The sequence below is a fragment of the Balaenoptera musculus genome, chromosome 3 (genome assembly GCF_009873245.2).
Source record: "Balaenoptera musculus isolate JJ_BM4_2016_0621 chromosome 3, mBalMus1.pri.v3, whole genome shotgun sequence".
Lineage (NCBI taxonomy): Eukaryota > Metazoa > Chordata > Mammalia > Artiodactyla > Balaenopteridae > Balaenoptera > Balaenoptera musculus.
Window position 1 is genome coordinate 35622742 of NC_045787.1, and position 12818 is coordinate 35635559.

Genomic DNA, 12818 nt, shown 5'->3' on the forward strand with positions numbered 1-12818 from the left:
ATGAGCAACATTCAACAGTTTCATACCATTCAATTTCTATTGTAAATGTTTCTTCTCCCACTAATTCTGGTAGGTCAGAAAAAAATTGTGATTGTAATACAATTGGATTTAGTACAAACGTTGAAATATTTCAGTGTATATTATTCTTGGGTAAAATTCAAAGTAAACCTTGTTTATTTGTTTTCATATAAGAATCTTTACAAATAGATGTCAAATATAGTGTCATAGTTTAAGAAGGGTATATATTTGATGCCTCCATATTTTACCAAAACAGACTTAGAAATTCAAGACCCATGAGATGACATACATTTCATAGTTACTGTTATTAAATAGATAGATGAATAGAAACATGTACATCTACCTTACATAAACAAACCAGTGAGAAAAACAATTTTTTAAATTTCAAAAAACTAAAACAAAAATAGACATTCTCTTAAAAAGCTTGAAAAGTTTGATTAAACTATGGCAGAACATGGAAATGGAACTCAGGGTTAGAACTCTCAAGAAATTTTTACTTATGGAGAAGTTACAGCTGTCATGTAGCTGAACTTATTTCTTTATGCATTTTGATACAAGGACTAGGCATATTTTTATGTCAAGGAGAAGTTCAGTATGTAGATGAGAACTATGGTGAAGAAAGAGGAGAGTGCCTTTGGCTGGAGGTAGGAAGAGCCTCAAGTTGCCCTTAGTTTATTGAAAGCATGACTCTTCTATTTCTCCAAATGGGCCACATCTGTGCTGTCAGGACCTAGCCCATAGCAGGTACCAAACATATAATCATGGAACAAATTAGTAATTCATCTGAAGGAACTCATGTGCAAAGTACCAGTTTCAACTTATTTTCCTCTGGAAAGAGGAAGGGAAAGCTCTTCTCCATTGGCAGGTATTTGAGTGTGCCAACTCTACCCAGAGTACTCAGTGGGGTAAAATCAAAAGCCAGTTCATCTTCACCTTCCATGGCAGGAATATAGAGGAACATTCCACCCTCTGCACCCCCCATCCTGTCCCAATTTGTCTTCTAACCTCAAACATTATTTTGTGGATGTACATTCAACTCGAAGTAAAGCACAGGTATCTTGAGGGACTGATTATCAAATGCGACCCTATGAAAATCACATTGACAAATATTTGATGCTTTCTGTGTATGAAAGCCACCTACTGAGCATAAAACGAACCACTGTGACATGTGTGTTATAGGAAGAGAAAGAATAAAATGGAGCCCCAAGCCTAAATTATTCTGCTCAGTCTTTTCCTACTAAATTCTACTCGCTTCAACCACAGCAAAAGCCAAGAACCACTCTGTTCCCTTTCCTTTCATAGGTGTACAATCATGGGAACCTGTTTTAAAAGGTTTAAAAAAGAAGTCTCCTAACCACAAAGTCCAGTATCTCAGTCCACAACCTGGATGTTTTTTGCCTCAGAAACTTAGTCAAGGATGTTAAGGTAATGAGGTCTGCTGCAAATGTCCAAATATAAACAATTGCTTGCTGACTCTAAAACCCGAGTGTTTTCATCTTGAGTGCTTAACAGCTTTCTGACATGGTGGGAGATCCTATCTTTATTCTTCTAGCCAACAAAAAGCTTTCTCATCCCTCTTTGCCTTCTCAGTCAACACTTTAAGTCTGGAGGTTTGACAAAGTCTTTATGTGGAAAGTTAAAAGCTACTGAGAAGAGTACAACCATTTCACGCCCTTCCTCTTTCATCATCATCAGCTCCTCTTTTTATTGTTTCTCTAACATGCCAGTTGACAAAAACAGCCGCTAATAATTATGTTTGCAGTACTAGGCTATGTGATCTAATTGCACAGACTTGTGCCACATGTCTCGTCCAGTTACACAAACTTGATTTCCAGAAAGACAGCTTCAGAGACACTTTCTTAGCTGTCTTCCCACTCACAAACTTCAAGGGATGTGCACACTATGCTGTTAAATGGCTGTACCTGAAAACCGTTTTCATGTTTTTTTCTTTCACCTTCATTCAACCCCTCCAAGAATACTGACGTTTCTGTAGAGTGAGCAGTGTACTACTCTTTGGAATCTGATAGTTTTCTTTTTTAATTGCCCTTGCTAGCTAACTACTTTGTAAGGTAATCACGTGAAAAGTCAGAGATATTTTTGACCTTTAAATTGAAGCAAAATATCAACACACTAACTTTTTTGGTAGACAAGATTTTCTGGCAAATTTAGTACAGGCAGAAAAAATATATAATAAGTTACTTTCTTTGCAAGATACTTTTTCAGATTCTTTACATTTCCCTTTTCCTTACTATAACCTGAAAATCTCGCTATGTTAATAAATAATTTTAAAAATATAAGGAAAAAGCCATATAAGGAAAATTATCTCAAGTAGATTTCTACCCAGAATAACTTGACTTATTTGAAGAACTGATATTATTGATGAAGATTTTGCTCTTACTGTTGGCAAATAAGTGCACCAGATTGATTTCTTATGACTTGGACCAAGTCTAGTTTTCATTGTTTGTTGAAGCAGATCTTTTCCTAATTGGCTGATATATTTTGATCATAGGCTTTTAGCTTGACATCACTGTCTTCTACTTTGACACCACTGATCTAAACCAGCACCCATTCCACATGATAATCCAAATGAAAAATATCACAAAATGAGCATGTATCCAATATCAGAAACATTTGCTTTGACATTTATGGCTCAGACCTTCTAAGTAGTTTTGGCATGGTCTAAACTAGACCATCTAGTTTCCAACACAAAACAGCTGGTTTAGGTGGCAAAATCTTGTCAAGTTAAAGCACCCAACCCTTAAGAATGAATAATTGCCAAGATCTTGTTCCAATTCATCTTTCGTCTCTACTGAATCTGGACAAATGACTGTAAATTTGCGCCAAATTCCTCTTCCTAAAATGGGCAGCCTGGCTTCCCACGGAGACATAGAGTTTCAGAGCATTAGTGTCCCCAGGGTATCTGTCAGTACAAAGCTGGTCTAGGATAAGCCACATTAATAGCAGTTTCCTCTTGTCATTCTTAAGCTGTCTTTTTATATTTATGAGCTCATCCATATGAGTTAAATGTTTCACATTTTTTTTTGCTACTTCAATATTTATCTGATACTTATTCAAAAGCTGTAAGTTTTTTCATCCTTTAGTAAATAGCATTTCAACATTTCCCAAAGTATTGGATTTTCAAAAGAAAGTTGGCTAAAAGAGCATTATAAACAAGGTGCAAGGAGACACTGGTAGTTGATACTTCTCTTTCTCAACATATGGCTTATGTTACAACTGAGCAGGTTCCCAGCTTTTATCTCTGGGAGCTGTGAAGTTGACTGCTTATAAGGTCTCATTGTCTAATTAATCCTTACTTAAAATTCACCTAAGTAAGTCTAACATGGATAGGAAGTTGGTTTCTGTTACTTGTTCCACCTTTCACCCTACCACACATCTGGGACATATTCAGTTTAAGATCAGGTCCAAGCCTTTTGGCATTAACTACCTCAAAACATTAAGATATCACCAGCAATTTGCCTCTGCATCAGAAAATTAAAAGCATATTTGAGATATAAACATGAGTATGCCACTAATATTACTGGCAATAATTGAGAGCTATTCTTTTATTATAATGTAAAAAAAAGAATATTCTCAGATAAAATAAGTAAATTAAGTCCAAATGGTAATATTAACCTCCTAAAATAACTGCTTATATGCTTTTATATGAATGCTAAAAAATAGTTTATTAAATGCTACTGTTTTTCTTTATTGTTGTACTGTTAATGGTAGAGAAAACACATATCTTATACAAATAGTATATAATTGGTTTATGCCTTAGGAAAATCAAAATTACAATTTAAGTTGTTTAAATTATAGATTATGGATTACTAGCTCAGTTGATCAGACATCATCATTCTTTTCCTAAGATTATTTCCTTTTTAGTTTAAAATGGGAAAGTCAAAACCTACTTAGACCTTTTACTTTAGACTCTGCTCCAATCTTAGCAGCTGTGTTTTGCATTTATATTCTTGATAATTAAAGTGAGCTTGTGGGTAACTCATTATAAACAATTATGATGTAAAATTATGACAGTTGATTAGGACATCATTTATACACTGCAGCTAAAGTTAAGAGGAGAGATGGGTAAATCAGGACTCTGAAAAATTTATTCGGGAGCTAGATTTAAATTTCTTTGTGAAGCTAGAAATTGAGCAAGATTAGATATTCCTTCAGGGAGATGAGCTCCGTGCTTTGTGACCACCTAGAGGGGTGGGATAGGGAGGGTGGGAGGGAGACGCAAGAGGGAGGAGATATGGAGATATATGTATATGTATAGCTGATTCACTTTGTTATAAAGCAGAAACTAACACGCCATTGTGAAGCAATTATACTCCAATAAAGATGTTTTAAAAAAAGTAGATACTCCTTAAAAAATTTATGCTCTTATTTTTGGAGCATTTTTGTTGCTGGGGTCACTCCACCAAAACTTTGCTTCACATTTTTTATCCTGGACCTTTGCTCAAACACTGGAGCTCTGTCTAAGAAACTGCTTGTATTATATCCATCAGCATTCAAATGCTTATGCCTAACTAATTTTATGTGATTTTAGTTTTTATTAAATAATTGCATTGACAAGTTAGAGAAAGAGAAAAGGAAGAGGAAATTGAAAATGTGGCTCTTTGTGCCTTTAATTGGAGATTCAGAAATTCTTCTCATGCGATTTCCATGTTTGGCTCAATATTTTCTAAAAAGGCATTGATATTTAAAGCATTCTTTAAAAGGTCATTTTGAAGACATGTGAACAAGTTGTACTGAGGGTGTTATATGTGCAATTAGGGTTCATTTTTCTGTAAAGCCTTTCCAGCTTCTTAGATGAATAAGGATCTGCCAGCTCAGTTTTCATTGCCTTCTGTATCTTTTGGTCTGACATAATGTTGATCTCATTTTGCATGCAAAAAACATATGGGGATTGAGAATTAAAAGCAGTTACCAGCCAAGCTATTATAACACACATAACTAAAGACCACCAAGAGCAGAAATCATGCTAGCATCATGCTAAAAGGAATATGAAACAGTACCATGAATATTATGATTACTTAATACTTAGTGATTGGTTGATATTTACATGTGGACACTTAAGGGACTGGAGCTAGAGACATCTATGCTGTGCTTTTTGTTTTTTTGTTTTTTTGATGTGGGCCATTTTTAAAGTCTTTATTGAATTTGTTACAATATTGCTTCTGTTTTACATTTTGGCCCTTTTGGCCCTGAGGCATGTGGGAGCCTAGCTCCCTGACCAGGGATCGAACCCACACCCCCTGCATTGGAAGGTGAAATCTTAACCGCTGGACTGCCAGGGACGTCCCTATGCTGTGCTCTGACAGTAATACAACTGAGTATAAGTAAGTGAAGGAAAAAAAAAGACAAATGCCTCCGTTGCTATCTCCTCCCTCTCAGGAAAAAACTAACAATATTAAACACATCATCTGTGTAAAGCACAAGTATGAACTCCATTTACCATGAATACTACAGAGATTTGTTTAGCATCTTGTTAAAATCTTTTTACTATTGGTAGGGAGTCTGTTGGTAGTAGTTCCAGCTTTGGCTTGGCAAACTGTGAGCTGTATGAGTTTGAAAGGGGCAGTTAACCTCTCAGAGTCTCCTTCCTCATCTGTAAAATAAGGAGGTTGCCCCAGAGGTGATTATCAAAGCCTTTTCCAGCTTTACAATTCTATAGTCTATGAACAAGAGCCAACATTACAATTTAGGATTTGGCACTTGATTTTATACTATGCTAGTGCCATGGAACTGCTTATTTCATTAATCTCACATGTTGAATTTCTCTATGTAACCTGGTTTGACTTTGTTGTTTTTCCTTTAAAGGAACTAAGCATACTATCCCTTTGGCAATTGTGGGTAATTATAAGAATTTTTAATCATACTTGGGAAACACATGCAGTGCCTAGTGGTGCACATGTCCTACTGCCCTCTAGTGGGTGAAACCATATCTTCCCTAGATTACCTACAAGACTGGCTAAGATAGAGCTGCTCAAGCTTTATTCAAATCACCTGAGGTGGGGTTCCAGTTTCTGCAACTCCCAAGTAATTTCACTGCTGCCGGTCTTAGGACTACACTTTGAGTAGCAAGAATTTAAGTGACTAGTGTTCTTTGGCACATACTTGGTTGAAGTAAGGAAGGAAGCATACTCAGCATGGGCTAAGAAGTATGTTTCTAGCTAGTAGAAGAGGAAGGAGGAGGAGAAAAAGGAGGAGGAAAGAGAAGGGCAGGAGGATAAGAAGAAAAGAGGAGGAGGAGGAGGAAATCAATCCACCAGACTGAAAGGGCTCCTGTGGCAAAGCCACATTCCTCTTGCTCACTAGCCATCTCTAGGAAGTTTCTAAGTCTTAATACGACAGTATATGCGTTTGGACTTACATAGTCTCCTTCTAATATTTTATTATATTTTCGTTAATTAACAGATAGGCCTGCAAAATAATTAGAACTAGTTGAACCTGTCAGGATTTTACAACTCTATAATTATGTAAAAACACACATTAAAGCCAATCTAGATAGAAAATATTCACCATATTTGTGTAACTTATTACATGAGTAGGCTGTATTGATGAAACAATGAGTACATACGGCCAGATGCACTGAACTCTTGCATAGTGGGATTTCTTTCCAGAAAGCAGTGGTCTAAGTTTAGCAGCAAAAAACTATCTATCTATGTTCAAAGCACCGTCCTAGGTACTAAGGGTATAGAGCTGAACAAGGAGGACAACAGTGGTCATGAGTTCATTTCACAGAAGGGAAGAGAGAAAATGAACGTATAACTATGATAAAAGTTAAAACTTATAGCTCCAATTTATAGGTATCCCTATGTACTTGACCCTATGCTTAGAACACTGTGGTCATTAACATTGATAGCTGCATTATATGTCCCATTATATACATAAGGAAGCTAAAATTGAAAGAGCTCAGCGTTAAGGTCCAAACTCTTATATGACATCAAATGTGCAGGCTCTGAAGCACTAAATGATGTTGCATTTCATTGGTCTTCAAAATGTTAACTAACCAACTCCCTCTGTGTGATTTGATTTCCATATTCTCAACAGCTGCCTCTTTAGTCTGTTAGCAATGGAAGGAGATAATGCTGAGGCTGCCAGTTTGAATAATAAAAGACGTGTGTTGGATCCCACTATCTCTGTGTTTGTATTCTATGTGTTGGGCATGTTATTGTAGGAAGAGGGAGGAGCTGGCAGGAGGAGGGAAGGCAGAGCCTGACACTCTCATCTGTATTTTAGATCTGGTTTCCTACTCCATCAGAGCTTTCCTTCTCTTACACCAAGTCTTCTGGGCCTCGCTCTTTTTTTTTTTTTTTTTTTTTTCAGAAATAAATGGTCACCTGGTGCAAAGGTGATTCTCATCTCTCTTGCTCCTACAACTAGGAAGGGCAACACTTCTGTTCAATAATAGTAAATGTTACTTCCAATTTTTCTTACCAGTATTCCGCTTTCAGTAAACCTCAGTTACTTGTAACTTTGTGATGCCCTAAATCATTTTTCTCAATGAGGATATAAATGCCTTATCACTTTAGTCTTTGCATCTTCTCCCGTTTTACCTTATTATCCCTGCATTCTAGAGTGAGAACCTATTTGAAAAATACTGCTTTCACTGGCCCTTTCCTCAAGTGTGTTTGGAATATTTTTAGGCCACCTCTACAAAAATTTCTTGAAACCCAAAAAGAACATAAGTTTTCTCCCAATTCACTAAAAAGAAATGCCTGTCACTGCCTCACCCCAACTACGAAGGGGAATATGGCCACTTCATACAAGAAGAACTGAATTCAGAAATGCTTTAGAAGCTTATCAATACACATGTTATTAGAAGTCATATTAAAGAATGTCAATCATTTGGATTAGGCAGAATGACAGGATGGTTAAATGAATTACTTGGCTTTATACAACTGGTGGTTAGCCCAGCTGAAATTCCAATGCAAGTTTTTTCAATCCCAGCCAAATGTTCTTTCCACTAGCTCTAGAAAAATGGTGCTCTGCAAGGTAGTTACCATCTGAGGTGGTAATGCCTGGCAAACAGGAGTGCTGATGCCTGGTATTGCTTAGTTGGTTGGAAAATAAAGATACTGGTCATAAACCCAGGGAAAGCTCAGTGGAAATCGATCATAAATGCTGGGGAGTAAATCATAACTGACCATGAGAAAAATCCCCATAACAAGACCTTTTCTTTCTCTCTCCTAATCATTCTCACTTGCACATTCCCCCTGTTAATGCTGTAAGATTTTTAATAATATAATATTGTATTTGGTTTAATTTAATCCCTTCCACATAGTGCCAGACTTAGAATTTAACTTCAATGTAAAGAATGGTGAATAATAGCACGGGGATAAGTTAAAAATCTAAATACCTTGTATTTTTCTAACCATAAGTTATAAGAACTTATGCCTACAGGTGGGAATATGTAGATCACAACATGACAAGGATATTCATAACAATGGTCACTCACCAGGAGACACTCATGCATCTTAATGATGAGAGGAGATGACCTACTCCACTTTCCCTTAAGCAAGTGCTATTTGATTGGAAAAGTCTCCAGATTTCTTTTTTGTATCAAGAAATGTTGATAATTTTGATAATTGAAAAGCTTCCATTTTGGCTGTATCTCCAATCCTGTTCATATCTAGTGTTCTACTTAGTACATATCTTAGTATATAATAAAAACTCTCTTTTTATATTAAAGACACTTTATCAAAATAAAAGAATATTTAAACGAAAGTCTTCTTGGGAATTCTACTGGGAAGAAACATTTAGATTTTATGATCCCAAAGCTACAGGCCACATACAACTTCTGGCATGCTAAATTTATTCAGTGATTTACATCTTGAACATCGTTAATGGAGATCAATGAAGTTCTATTTAGGTCACTATTTTAATTCATTTTGTAATACAAGCTAATCATAGAAAACAAGTCCTCTATACAAATTCACATAGTAGTTAAGTTATATGCTTAGACTTTTCTTGTATGTTTAGCTTTAATTTACTGTTTTCTTCCCTATTGACTATACATATCAGAAGAGTACAAGTTGTGAAAATGGAAAAAAAATTCTGTAAACAAACTCTAGAGAATATTCTATATTACATATGCATACCCATTTTAAGAACTCCTATAACTATTCATATTCTTGAATATTAAAAGCATCAGAATATAATTAATGAATGTTAATAATGATAATGACTTCAACACCAAAGGTGACCCTCAAACATCCTTAGAACCTATATTCTTCATTACTTGATTCAAACTGAGAAAAAGGTCTACTTTTAATGAGATAAAATACTACCATTACTACCACTACTATTGTAAAACAATTTCTCCAATCCTAAAAATGGCTCTAGGAACCAGTGGTTATACTTGTGAAAGTTATTAAATATTCTAAAACAGGTAAACCCATGCTGTATTAATAATTCCAATTTATTTTGCCAAAAAGCATACCTCTGACACTGAAATATGATATAGTACAAAGAAAGCTACCATTGAATCCTAAATAAACTACTAATTAGTTGATTTCAATAGCACAGTATAGGAAGATGCCATTATCATCAAGTGAGATTTATCCAGCAATTTAAATATAGTTTGATATTAGGTAAACTACACCCATTGGCAGAACTAGTATTTAACATTAACCAAGAAGTTCAGGTCAATGCAATACAGCAAAATTAGACAAAGATTAGAAGAATATGTATTGAAAAGAGTAAGCAACACAGTTATTACCTTTGAGTGATAGGATTAGCTACCTTAAATGGCAAAATAATCTACTGAAAACCTTAATAGTTCCTTACTTTGGACAATTATAGGATATTTAAAATTAATAGCTTTTTAAAAATATGCCAACCACTATTAGAAAAGAAAATGAAAATAATCCCCTTGTTTACAAGGGGAAAATAATCCCCTTGTTTTCATGAGAAAAAAAGCAAGAAATAATCATTAGAGAAACATGCAGCACTTATAAGAAGAAACATAAAATTTTGAGAGATATAGAAGAAAGATGAGTATAAAGAGATAAAATATTGTAAACATTTCAGTTTTTCATTTATTATGTGCTTAATACAATTTCAATCACAATTTCAACATTTTAATTTGGCAAAGTGGTCTTATACTTCATTGGGAAAAATAAATAGTTAAAAATAGTCAAATTTTCCTTTAAAATATGTAATTTTGGTAACATTTTACTTTCAGATAATAAAATATATTTTATAGATACAATAATTTAATCAATGTGAGAAAAGTACAGTGAGATTGATGGATGGAATAAATGGCTCAGACACTAATTATCCTATGTATAAAAATTTCCTCCAAGCAGAGGATGAGTGGACTTCCATTCAGAAACTTGACATGACCTTTTGACACTCTTCTATTTGCTCAAGAAAATGTCAGTTCTACCCTAACTCTTCAAATTGTTAATACTTGTTCTGCCCTCAGCTGGCTGCATTCATTAGTGGCCCCCCTGAGGTTGAATATTCTTGAATTTATGCCTACTCAATATCTTTCAAAAGCTTGTATAAGAGTAACAGTAATTATGAGGGATATGCAATACATTCTTAGGAATATTTTTAAAACTATACTTGAATTAAACTCATCAGAAAACTAAAGCCATGGGCTTGAAAGTAGCAGGTTAATACAATGGAATTTTTAGTGTTGTTCTGTTTGTTATAAAGATATAGTAAAAAATATATTTCACCATAGTACATAGTGTTCTTCTTTATGGTTTCACTGGGCAGAAAATTTGTGATTTTTAAAAATTTGTGATTTTTAAGAACATTAGCTTTTTATATCTGTGAATTCTGAATCCCATAACACACTAAACTTGCCTTTTCTCCCTAACTTTTTGAAAACCTAAGGGGCACTATTTATGGCCTATTCTTTGCATAGGTATAACATTTGAAGGCAGAAAATTTGTGATAACTCATTCTTGACTCTATCTACAATTTCAATTATTATTTTTTCTTTGCTTCATTTTACTTATTTTGCCTTTCTTTTATCCTTTATACGTTTTCTTAAGTAATTTGGAACTAGACACAGTGTAAATAAATGATAAATAATAACAGTATGTCAAATATAGTTTACAATTAAGATAGCATAAAAATTAGAAATAGAGTCATTATAGGGTGCTGGATAATTACCTATTTGGGCAAAAAGGGGAGTTATTGGATCCTTTTCTCAAGTCAATAATAAACTCCAAGTTAATGAAAACATTACCTATGAAAAACAATACCATAATATGATCAGAAGTAAAAATATAGGGAAGTAGTCTAATCTCAGGGTATGAAAAACATAAAACACACTGACAAACTGTCAAAGTGAAAATTATGGATTTGAATATTTAAAAAGTTAATGATTCTGTACATCAAAATACATAATAAAAAGAAAAGGTTTTAAAAAAGAGAATATTCTCTACCACAAATTTGACAAGGGAACTAACCTAAGTCTTTAAGAGCTCACAAAAATTGATAAAAAAATGGTAAACTAAAACTCAAGAGAAAATTGAGCAAATAATATAAATATATAATTCAAAAGAAGAAAAATACAGGTTTTAAGCATATAAAATATTTAGTCCTCTAGTTAGTAAAATAAATCCAGATTAAAACAAGGTAAAATATTTTGCTTATCAAATTAGCTAAGATGAAAAAAATATAATAGCCAGTGTTGGTATTGGTTTGGTGAATTGCCGATAGGCCTGTAAACTGGAACATTTTTAAAGCAATTAAGCACTTGCTAGAATAGCCTTCAAACTGTTATGACCTTAACCAAATAATTTCAGTTTTAGAAATCTATGCCGAAGAAATGGTTACAATTGCCAAAACCAGATTTATGTATTAAATGTACATTGAAATTATTACATAATACTGACAAAACAATCTAAAGTCCAACTAAAAGCGTTAGATAAATCATTCTTCTAACTTATGATTACATATTTTATTTCCACTAGCAATCATAGAAAATGCCAGAAACATGTTAGAAATAACATTATTTAATGATCTGAGGAATTGCTAATAATGTAAGCTTTAAACATGGTACTGTATGATCACAATTCCATAAAAATGACAATTCGACATATATAGTTATATATCAGAAAGGAGGAAGATAATCTAAAATAACAGTGATTATTTCTGAGTGTTGGCTTTATTGGTGATTTTTATTTTTCTTTATAATCTTCTGTATTTTCTACAACCAGTATTTAGAACCTTTTTCCCAAGCATAGAATTGACTTTTGGAAAAGATGACTTAACAAAGTTGAGTGATACTAAAAGAAACAGAAATTATGAAGTTCCATGTAGACCTTGTAGAGTCCCTGCAGTGACAGGACCTCCTGTCTGCCATTTAGAGGAGATAAATGCTATATCTCCATAGGAAGATGGGGCACAGATAATTCAGATTGACAAAAGCATCTGTCCAGCATGCTTAGCTTCCTAAGGCTTTGATGTGTTTAAAAGATCAGCAAAGCTTTCCCTTTGCCTTCCCTCACTACAGCACAAGTTCAAAGAAACATTTATTATGAAGAGGCTAAATTGTAACAGAAGCTTCTCTCTAGCTTTGAATTACAATGTAAAGTTTATCTATAACTTTATATCAGAAATGCCCCAACAGCTGAGTTAAAGTACTCTATTAATTTTCATTAGCGGTTTGTGATTTATATGTTCTGTTTCAAGTATCAAAGACAAATAATAGAGACATTTTATTGTTCTTCAGTGAGGAATGCAAGAAGATAACATAGAGAATTAATGTAGAAAAGCAAGCTATATTTAGGTTGAGATTGTCTAACCATCTACTTAATAATAAATTTAAA

The 12818-nt window shown here is 34.0% G+C and overlaps 1 protein-coding gene across 1 annotated transcript in view; it reads right to left on the reverse strand.

The window, feature by feature from the left end:
• FGF10 (fibroblast growth factor 10) overlaps positions 1 to 12818 on the reverse strand; it is an 80735-nt gene that overhangs the window by 18876 nt on the left and 49041 nt on the right. The window lies entirely within an intron of this gene.